Source organism: Lactuca virosa, chromosome 5, assembly GCF_052849685.1.
Source record: "Lactuca virosa cultivar CGN04683 chromosome 5, Lactuca_virosa_CGN04683_v6, whole genome shotgun sequence".
Taxonomy (NCBI): Eukaryota; Viridiplantae; Streptophyta; class Magnoliopsida; order Asterales; family Asteraceae; genus Lactuca; species Lactuca virosa.
In genome coordinates, this window is record NC_136430.1 from 129,143,891 (window position 1) to 129,154,761 (window position 10,871).

At 35.6% G+C, this 10,871-nt stretch overlaps 1 long non-coding RNA gene across 7 annotated transcripts; it reads right to left on the bottom strand.

Moving 5' to 3' along the window:
- Positions 1-1,220: 1,220 nt before the first annotated feature.
- On the bottom strand, positions 1,221-5,308 carry LOC145116878 (uncharacterized). Of its 7 annotated transcripts, none has more exons than XR_013712349.1 (7): positions 4,712-5,308; positions 4,517-4,627; positions 4,047-4,262; positions 3,569-3,939; positions 1,832-2,469; positions 1,588-1,676; positions 1,221-1,435 (listed from the first exon to the last, which is right to left on the bottom strand). It is a non-coding gene; the product is annotated as an uncharacterized LOC145116878 (long non-coding RNA). The 7 variants fall into 7 exon arrangements; XR_013712346.1 differs by lacking the exon at positions 3,569-3,939 and adding an exon at positions 4,348-4,442 and having other exon boundaries at positions 1,249-1,435; XR_013712347.1 differs by lacking the exon at positions 3,569-3,939 and adding an exon at positions 4,348-4,395 and having other exon boundaries at positions 1,252-1,435.
- Positions 5,309-10,871: the final 5,563 nt, after the last annotated feature.

Genomic DNA, 10,871 nt, shown 5'->3' on the forward strand with positions numbered 1-10,871 from the left:
AGTCAAGAAAATCTACAGGGAATTTGACAAAACAGAAGGAAGATATGTGGCCCTAAACCAAGTAGAGCTAAGAAACTTCAGTGAAGACTCATCTGGCCTCAATAGGCTCTTATCAGAAATAGAACCACAACAACACTTGAGATTGAAAACATTGTTGTTCTTTACAACATTTGAATGGATACTAATAACAACACTTTGAGCTTTATCACATTATGCATGCACATCAGGTGATTTTAGGAAGAAACATAGGTTGGTATCACTCTAAGCCTTAAAGAACTAGTCAACAGAGATTCTAAGGTCTTGAAGTACACAATCATAGGCAATGAGCCATTCATAGGGATCTTAACTGCATCAACATATTCATCAATGGAAACATCCTATAGGTAAATATTACACCTATTTCATTCTGCATATAAGGATTAATCTTTGAACTTAGTTGCTTTCTATATATGTTTCGCTGTCTCCCAATGTCTTCTGCCAACCTTTTTGCATCAAAGCTCCAAATTAGCCTTGCCTTATAAACTCTGTGATGTAAATACCATTATACCCTTTAGGTCTATTGCGGAAAAACCATTGTGCTACCCCTAAACTTTTTTTATGGTTCCGCCATTGACTAGAACCCACAAAAGCCGTTACTGTAGGTAAAAACTATCACCATAAGGTACCAATTTTATAGTTTTTTCAATCATTTTTTGATAACTGTCACCATAAACTACTTTCCCTCACGGGTTGTTTTGTTTTCATGACTATTGTTAACTTTTAGTGACATGTAATATATTAAAACATGACCATAAACTAGTATTAGTTACATGTTTTTTCATTTGTCATGGCTATTGTTGACTTTTAGTAACACGTAATATATTAAACCATGACCATAAACTACTTCTAGTCACGTATTGTTCATTTGTCTTGACTATTATTGACTTTTAGTGACACGTCTTTTATTAAACTGTGATCATAAACTACTATTAGTCATATGTTTTTTTGTTTGTTATCACTAGTATTGACTTTTAGTGACACGTAATATATTAAACCGTGACCATAATTTACTTTAGTCACATGTTTTTCATTTGTCATAACTATTGTTGACTTTTAGTGACACATAATAGATTAAACGATGACTACTATTAAAATTCAATCACACTTTTCTGTTTGTCATGACTATTGTTGAACAACTTAAAATCATTTTTATGCCAAATATTGTTCAATTAACATCATGTATGTTATTCTGATAAACAACTTAAATTAATAGACATACTATACAAATTGTATGATACATTAAAAATGTCTAATACAATTACATACAGAATATAATAAATGTTTAACGACTTAGTTAAAAAAAAAACCATTTGTTGGATTACCGTGTGTTAAGCAATCTCATAAAACCCGCCAATTGCTCTTTATGGTGTGTTTGTCTTCGTTGTAAATCAGTGGCCTGTGAGAATGAGAAAGAGGAATAAAAACTATATATTTTTAACAAGTTTAAACAAGTAATGAAAGTACATTGCTATTATATATATATATATATATATATATATATATATATATATATATATATATTAGATCCAATACATGAGGTGTACTTACTTTCACCCCTAAGGGTAAAAATGTCTAGTATACGGTAATCAACAGCATCCACCACATAAGTAGATCACCAACAAATGCAAGATTGATTCCTATTTCAACACACCATAATTATTCATCACAAAATGCAAGAATAAGCTATAAATTGATAAGATTTTTCAAAGTACAATGTTGAAATAGGAAAAACTTGAAAGTAGGATACTATAATTAACATAGCTAAAAATCAACAAGTAATATGTGGGTATACCCGTGGAAGTCGATCATGGTGTAGGCGTGATGAAATGTGACCGGATCAAGATTAAGAACAACATCAACATATGCCTACATATTTGAAGCCTTAAATTAGCAAACAAGAAAATTCAATAAAATCATAAAGGAAGGGAGTTCGGTACCTAGATGGTTAATACATGTCCAGATCAAGAAAAACATGAACATATCCCCATAAGAACTCTCTCCAAACTGAAATGGATATCGGTCAAAGAAACTCCAGCACCATAACAACTCAATCCTCTCATAGTTTTTTTGTTGCCATAGTTTTTAAGTAAAATCATCATTTGGATCAAATACACAACTACAATACCCTATTACCCCTGTTTACACATAAATACTATACATTAAAAAGTAGATGGCTAGTTCATGCATTTACCCCCTTTTTGACATTTAATAACTCCTATATAACGATTATATTTGTAACGTCCCAAAGTTTATAACCAAAATTTTCATTTTTGTATTAATAAAACCATCAACCAAACATCTTTATAGAAATCATAGAGGAAATCAGAGAATGTCAACAATCATCCAAAAATATATCATAGTAAAATAGAGCAGAAAATCATGGTGTGCGATACGATCATCCCGAGCTCTACCCCTTCGAACCTGAAGTACCTGAAACATAAAATGAAAACCGTAAGCACAAAGCTTAGTGAGTTCCCTAAAATACCGCATAACATACATATATGTCAGCTCAAGGCTGTACCGGGCCTATTTCGCCCCCGGGTCTATTTCACCCCCGAGTCTATTTCAACTCAAATGTCAGCTCAAGGCTGTACCAGGTCTATTTCAACTCAATCGGTATTTCAACTGTACGGGCCTATTTCACCCCACATACATATAGCAAACAGGCATAGAACAGGAGTTACAAAGCAACAAGCACATACAACCCTAGTGTTGTATAGTATAATGAGCATTCTCACCTCGATCCACTGATAAACAAATAGATGCTCTGGCTATTGAACCGTAGAATCCCCATGCTAACTAAGCATATAAAACCTTAATTAATAATTAGGTCATAAACCATAACTGGGACTTTAATTCATTAATCCCGACTCCTATGGTAAAAGACCATTTTACCATTTCCCGTAAATGGCTAACCGTGGCCCAAACCCAAAAGCACCTGAAGCCCAAAAATGGTCCAAGTCCAACATGAGTTTGGCCCAACAAGAGCCCAAAACCTAGAGTCCAAAAGTGGCCCAAAACCAAAAGCCCAAAATGGTTCCTGGTGAGTACGCTTAGCGTACCACCTAGGTACGCCCAACGTACAACTTCGCAACCAAGGGAATACGGGGCTTCAGCCTCGTACGCTCAGCATACACTTGAGTACACCCGACATACGCTCCAGCTTGCCAAAAACCTCATTAAGTACTTAATGCTTTAAATCCAAATGTCCATTTTGCAGATCTAGCTCTTGGGGAATGTGTTAAATGATAAAGTCACCAACTTGATGCATTTGCATGGCTCAAAGAGACTCAAACCCAAAATTTGGCATTCTACTTCCATCAAATGATCATTAACTGACGCATGGTTGATCTACAACCACCAAGATGCAAACTTTATGAACTAGGAGCCTCATAAACATCAAAAGGGAAAACTTAAATCTTCTGGAGGGACATTTACTCACAAGAACTCATTCATGGGACCAAAATATGTCTAAAATTCAACTAGTCCTAGATCTAAGCATAGAATAGCCAAGGTCAAGACTTTATACCTCTATAAAGCTAAAAAGGATGGATAGACCTTGGATCTACAAGCTCCTACTTGATCAATGCTCCTTCACCAAGCTTCTCCTACTTCAAGATACACCAAACACGTACAATGATCAACTCTCTCTAGAAATGGGTTAGGGATTCGAGATAGTGCTTAAAGGGGCGATAGAGGTTGGTAATGAGAGAACCTTGGGGCATAAGATTGCTTAAATAGGGTCCAAACCCTAAAAATTATGGTTTGATCTCTGACTACATACGCCCAACGTACTACATGTACGCCCCGCGTACTCATACATCCCTTACTTTTCATTTAAATGCCATTTGTGACCAATTTGTGACCAATTCTCAAACTAAGGGTCAAAATGCAAAATACCTGGAAATCGAGTGTTACAATATTAAAGGGTTGTGTTCCATTTTAAGACATGTAATTTTGAAAGGTAAATTTTCATTTCAATTTAATAATAACAAAAACTTGCATACCGATCATACATCTTCCATTCCTGATTCCAACAACTCATCTCTTGAAGTCTGATTTAATTTGTTTGATGCAAGTCGTTTAACTTCACTATTTAGATTATTCAGATCAGGTTTGTATTCCCTTAGTTTGGCAAGGAGCATAACTTTCTCATTTGGCTGTAAGTCTCTTGCTTCATATTGTGGAAAAATGGGGAAGAGACAACATGTCTTAGTGAACCCCTGCATAAAACATTACCAAAATCAAATACCTTCCACAGGTTGAGGTAATGTAGTACCAACATGTAAAAAAGAAATATTGTTGCACCTGATCAAGAGACAATGGCAAGATCATCTAATGAATTTACCTAATAAGCTATTAAATTGGTTCAATCAAATGAATTTAATGCCCGAATTCAGAAACTAGAAGAAAAAAGATAGGGGATTTAACAAAAATAATCAAGCACACAGTAAGAGTTGGGTTGAGGAGGTCTGACCTTGAGGACCCAACACAGTAGCGACCCGGAGTAGCCATACTTTTTTTTTCAGTTTAAAATCAATACCATATGATTCCTATTAACCTTCCACAGGCTGGAAATCCTTTGCAGCTGATCAAAACACAAAAGAAAATACATCTATTAGGAACACACAAAATCAAAATCAAAATGAGAAAAATCTTCTTCAATTCTAACCTTTGGAGGTTGCAAGAACTACAATAATATTCAACGTTGTGTTATTCAGCGACAGATCTAGCCGGAGGGGATAAAGCTCGCTATCACCACCCTTCTTCCATGTTCATGGAACTAACATGACTATCTCCCGTCCTTCATTCGACAGCCTTTAACCACCAATACTCATTTCTCAACCATCAGCCCACCATATATGGACCATCAAACACCTCCACAAACCCCCCACATGACAACCTTCATCACTAATTTCAAACCCATATCTGCAATTTGAACAAAAAAAGAAATAGGGAAGAGTCTGTGATGGATTCAGAAGGGTGAAGTGTGGGATAAAAAACATACATACGAAATCTGAAAATCCGGTGGTTGTATGTGGAATCGTTTCAGGGGAGAACAAACGACGTCATCTCTGAAATGAGCTCCGACGATGGTGATGTATGTGATGAGAATGGTGATGGTGATGCTTCTCTTGCTGCGATTAGGTCTAGAATAGAGGACGAGAGTCAGAGTCGAAGAAGGAGTTGTAACCATCGCCTACCTGGCCAAGAATTGTAAAAAAAAGGAGACTTCGGCTATGAGCGAAGCCCCTCCAAATTAGGTCGATTTGTTTTAGAATAAAGGGAATCAAAACATAAAATTTTGGTTAAAGAGGGAAAAATGATAAATTTTTTAGAAAATAGGGAAAATTGAAATTTTGGTAAACACATAAAAAAAATTGAACACTCTCTCCAAATTCTTAGTATTTTCACTTTTTCAATATTCAACTGTGACCATCAAATACTCTGACGTGTTTTATTTATCTTTTATTGTTATTATTTTTTACTTTTAGATACATATGTAAAATAAAACGTGACTATAAAATACTTTTAGTTATATATTTTTTTAAATGTCATAATAAAATACTTACAGTCAGATGTTGTTATTCTTTTATATTAAAAATCATTAATTTTAGACATACATATGAAACTAAACTGTTATCATAAAACACTTATACCCACATGTTTTTTTTTAAATGTCATAATAAAATAATTACAATCACAATGATCTATCGTAGCTATTGGCTAGTATTTGTCACTTTTTTTTATGTAAAACAGTGACAAAATGTGTGAAAATAGTTTGCAATGATGACGGTTTTTACTAGTGTTGGTGACATCGTGTGATGACTTTTAGTTAACATGTGACTGTTGTGATATGTCTCCGACTCGATTCCTGCTCTGTGAGGGATGGAAAAAGTGGGCCTGAGAATCATAGCAAAGAAAACAAGACCGTCAGTCGTCGTCCAGGAGGTTGTCCAGGAACGATGCTCCGATGATCAAGTCAATTTGAGGTACTGTTGGGGTACAAAGTTATTTATGATTGACTTTGTAAATGTTTGACTTTTGTAGACCCACTTGCATATGGTGCATTAGCCTTTAGACTCATGAGAGATAGAGAGTGAGAGAAAGACATGTAAACACCTCTATATAAGGTGGGTTTATTCCACATGTAGAGGTGTGCTTGAGAGGTGTAAAAGTTGAGTGTGTAAGTGTGTGTTATTTATGTAGACTAGATCTAGATCCCTTTTTGTAACACAATACATAATCAATACATCTCTTAAACACCGAAATCACCGTGTTCATTGTGCAATCTTTAATTCCGCATGCCAAACCATGTTCTATATTCACTACAATTGGTATCAGAGCGGGTCTTCAAGATCAAGGTGATTTTTGAAGAACGATTCTCGGTTTGGCAACATTTGTCACAATTGGAGCATTTTTGGTGAGTCTCTCTCTATGATCTCTCTTATTTTCATTGAATTCGTGCGTTGCGTTTTTGATTTGTGATCATTTGACTCGTTGGATCAAATTTTTCTTGAAAAAACCCATTTGTTGTGATCCAATAATTTTTTCATTGATCGAGCCCAATTCAATCCTATTTTCATTTGTTTGATTCGATTATCAATTTCCTATTGTTCATTCTAATCTAAATCAAGCCCAAAAGTGAATTGAATTTGTATCTTGAGCCCAAAATACGTATTGTCTAAGATTGGATCTCTAGTTATCTGTTACTGTTCATCATTATGATTGAGCCCAATTGTTGAATTCGTCACTATTCATTAATCGGAAATTTGAGCCCACATTACAATTTATTACAATTCATCGCTTAAAACAACTTTCGCATCCATCAAATTAGAACAAACTGAAACTCGATTCAAGTTAAATTGAAATCGAAAATTTGACTTATGTTGGATACAGTCAAATTAATGTTCGATATGTTTTGGAATCGCTTTAGATTTGACTTGTATTCTATGATTCTTTTGAGTTGTTTGAAAATCGATTTCCTGAGTTTATACGTAACTCTTAGTCACGTTTTTGATTTCACGAAACTGGAAGCAAAAAGGTTATCTTGAAATCGATGTAACCTTGGCTTTGTTGTCGAAGGATTGTGATTGATTGTTGGTGTCGTTGATTACTCTAGAGGTCAAAATGGATTTGGATTTTGATTTCGACAGTATGTTGGTCGATGTGTGATGAATCGATGTTTCAAAGTATGGGGCATTGGGTGATTGACTTTTGAAAGTCAAAGAAAATTTGAGAACGAATTCAGATTATTTTGAATTCGTTTTTGATCGAGGTTAGAGAATCATTTTGGGTTTGGAGTCAGGAATTTGATTTCGAAGATTTTTATTCTCACAGGGTCTAAAATTGGGATCGAATGAACTTAGAGTCAAAATTGAATTTGATTTTGATTAGGTAGATTCGTTCAATTGGGTTTAGCGAGGAACGAATGTCAGATTTGATTGTGAACGATTGTTAAGTTTCGTTGTCAAGGAACAGTTCGATAACAAAGGGTTGGTATTCGATTTTGATAGTCGACGTTATTTGTTGGAATCGACAATGTTAATGGCACGAGATATAAAAATCGAATGGTTGATTGATGATGTATAAAAGCAAAGAACGAAGGGTCTCAACATTTGGATGGTTCTGTTAACGAAGGCTCTATGTCTGGATTTTTGATCTTCATAGAAGTTGTTTGATGAATGGACAAAGCAATTGATCTGGGAACGAACAGGCTCAATTTTGGGGAAGCAATGATGTTTACGAAAGTTTGGTTGAAAGGAACGAAGTGGTTACTGTTCATAAGTAAGGCTTCGTATGCCTTCGATTTCGTTAATCAGTGTCAAAAAGTTTCGTTATTTTGGAGATGAGGATTTCTAACGAACTGATGAAGAATTCGTTAATATGGTGAAGATGCAGTTTCATACGAAGGGGAGAGAGAAAGGAAAAAGTTTCGTACGTTTCATTTACCTGATTTCGTTAAAACAAAATTGGGGAAGGATTTGACAAAAGTTACAAAAATGGCCCCTGAAATTTCGATAGTTTAACATATTTTTCAAGGCTTCGTATGAACAGGACAAAACTTCGTTAGTTTTGTAAAGAAAACTTATCTTTTATTTTAAAACTGGTGGAAAAAAAAACTTATCCTTACAATGCAAATACAAATGAAAAACATGTTGTTATCTATTTCTAAGCAATTTATCATAACTCTCAGCAGCATCTCAAAATTCTGTTCTTCACGATCAGAATCAACTTACTCTTCTTTTAAGCTTCCTCTCTTTGATTCTTAAAACATTAAAATGCGACCTAGTCACATCATGTAATAAGAATCTCAAAATAGGAACTTAATAGAGCTAGATAGTGGACTTCACCCGAAGTAGAGTCAAACTTTTTGACTTTACCATCCTTATGTTTTTTCAGGTAAATAGGGCAGCTTCACAACCAATGCCCCTTCCTTTGGCAATAGAAACATATGGACTCTTTGGGAATGGTACATGGGACTATCTCAGACTTAGCCTTTCTCTTTACCATTTGGTCAACCAGGTTGACTATGGCCGACCCCTTTCCATTGGGAAGAGAAGACTTTTCTGGACTTCTAATGTTACCATTGTCAATGTCCATGGAAGTTTGGGAAGTAGATCTTCCAATCAAATTTTCCTTACGAGTGCCCTAAATCATTGCTGATTCAGCAACAACAAGCAAATAGGTAAGATCAATAAGGGTCATGTCGTGGTCTATCACATAGTAGTCCTTAATGAACTCACTATATGACTTGGAAGGTGATTGAAGAACCCAGTCAACAGTCAACTTCCTTGAGACTTCGACACCCAACTCTCCCAGCTTGTAAAATGTGACATCATCTCCAAGATGTGAGTACATATAGATACTGCTTGCTGTGACAACCCAAAATTTTTTGCCTTGTAAGTCCAGCCAATCAATCAAGAGTCATAATCATTTCTGCTATCTTTTAGCATTGTTTAGGGTCTGTTTGAGTGTTCTAAGCCTAGTACATTCAGGTTTTGGGTTTAGGGATGAGTTAACTTAGGTTCTTCAAGTTGCATTCGAGCCAACACTCCATCAAGAGGAGTGTACGGCCGCACACATGGGTGTACGACCGTACACTCAAGGTGGCCGTGAACTCATGCCCTTATGTAGGGTATTCCTTCATTACTCTTCATTTCTTACACTTTCACCTCAAGAACTTCCAATCTCTCTCAACTATCATCAAGAACACTCCTTCTAATCTTCAAAAGTGGTAAGTGATTCTTCCATCTTTCTTGATATCCTCCTTAGTTTTGTAAACATCTCATGATTCATCCATGAAAACATCTCTTTATGATAGATCTTCAAACCTTCATCCATTTCACCAAGAACACCAAGAACACACACTAGTTCTTGGTGGCCGTGAACCCCCTTCAAGCTTCCAAATCGTAAGTATCCTTTCCATATACTTAGTATACATTAGAAACTCTTGATTAACACCCTAGAAACAACCATTTTGCATGAACACACAAGAGTGTACGGCCGTACACCCTTGCATGGCCGTACACACCTCAAGACCCTCAAAAAATGAGAACTTTGTTCATCTTCTTTTTGTACATTAGACACACTAGTTTCCCCATGGATCAAACACCTCATTTACATGTTTTTCCATGAGTGTACGGCCGTACACTCAGTGACCGTATACCCCTTGGCCGTACACTCTCTTGTGTGGCCGTAAACCCCTTTGTGTCAATCATATATGATTGTAACACTTAGTTCAAGTGTTTCCTAGTCCCTAATGGTGCTTCATTCCATACTAGTTGTTTAAAAAAACACTAATTACATGACTTTATATGCCATTATATGTCATTTAGGACTCGTTTGTGTCTCGGGAATTCATTCGTGGAACTTCTCATCCTTACGCGAATCTGCAATTGAATCACCCACATAAGGTGAGTTCACACCCCTATAATCAATCTTTTAAATGTTTTAAATGCTTTTAAGGGGTGGGGGGGGGGTGCGGTGTAACATACACGTTTTGAAATCGTGTTATGTAGTTTGAGGAGTTTATAATATTATGAAATATTATGAGAAATTGAGTGTTGAGTTCTAACAGATAGTTTTTACTAGAAATGAAGTAAAACTATGTTTAGAATCACTCATAAAATATTGGAAGTCTTATGAGATTCCAATTAAAAGCCAAATAGTGAAATTTAGCGAAAATATAAAATTTGAAATAAGTAAAATTTTATTATTGAAAGTTGTACATAATCTCGTTAGAAACATGTAGGCGAAAACCTCGTCGAAATCCGAGTTATAACGAAGAAGTTATGACCAATCGAAGATCCGCGACAAAACCGGCACGGTGCCGAATGACGTAAAAAGTGAGTTTTTGATAAACCGCTTTTTAGCCTTAGTTATCTAAATGAAATTCGTAGTATTCGTTAAACCGAGAAGTTCGATAAAAAGAACGCCAAAATCCGACTTCGTATGAGGAAGTTATGATTTTTCTAAGTTTCAGCTTAGCAGTAGACAGCTAAAAACTTGAATTTTAGATCGAGTGATTTTTAGCCGACACAACCTAAACGAGAATCGAAGGTCTCGTCATTAGCAGTACAACGGTAAAAAGTCTGACGAAAACGGACATCGGATGAAGAAGTTATGAATTTTTAACGGATTTTCCAGTCCTGGTCTGTTAAAAATAATAATATAAAAATATTCAAAATTTTCCGATGAAGTCTAAACGAAAGTTGTAGAGCATAATTTTCTCTACGCGTGCATATAAAGAACGTCAAAAACGGAGCCCGTATGAGAAAGTTATGGATTTTACAAGATTGGGCACAATTTTCGAGAAATTTCGGAAGAGT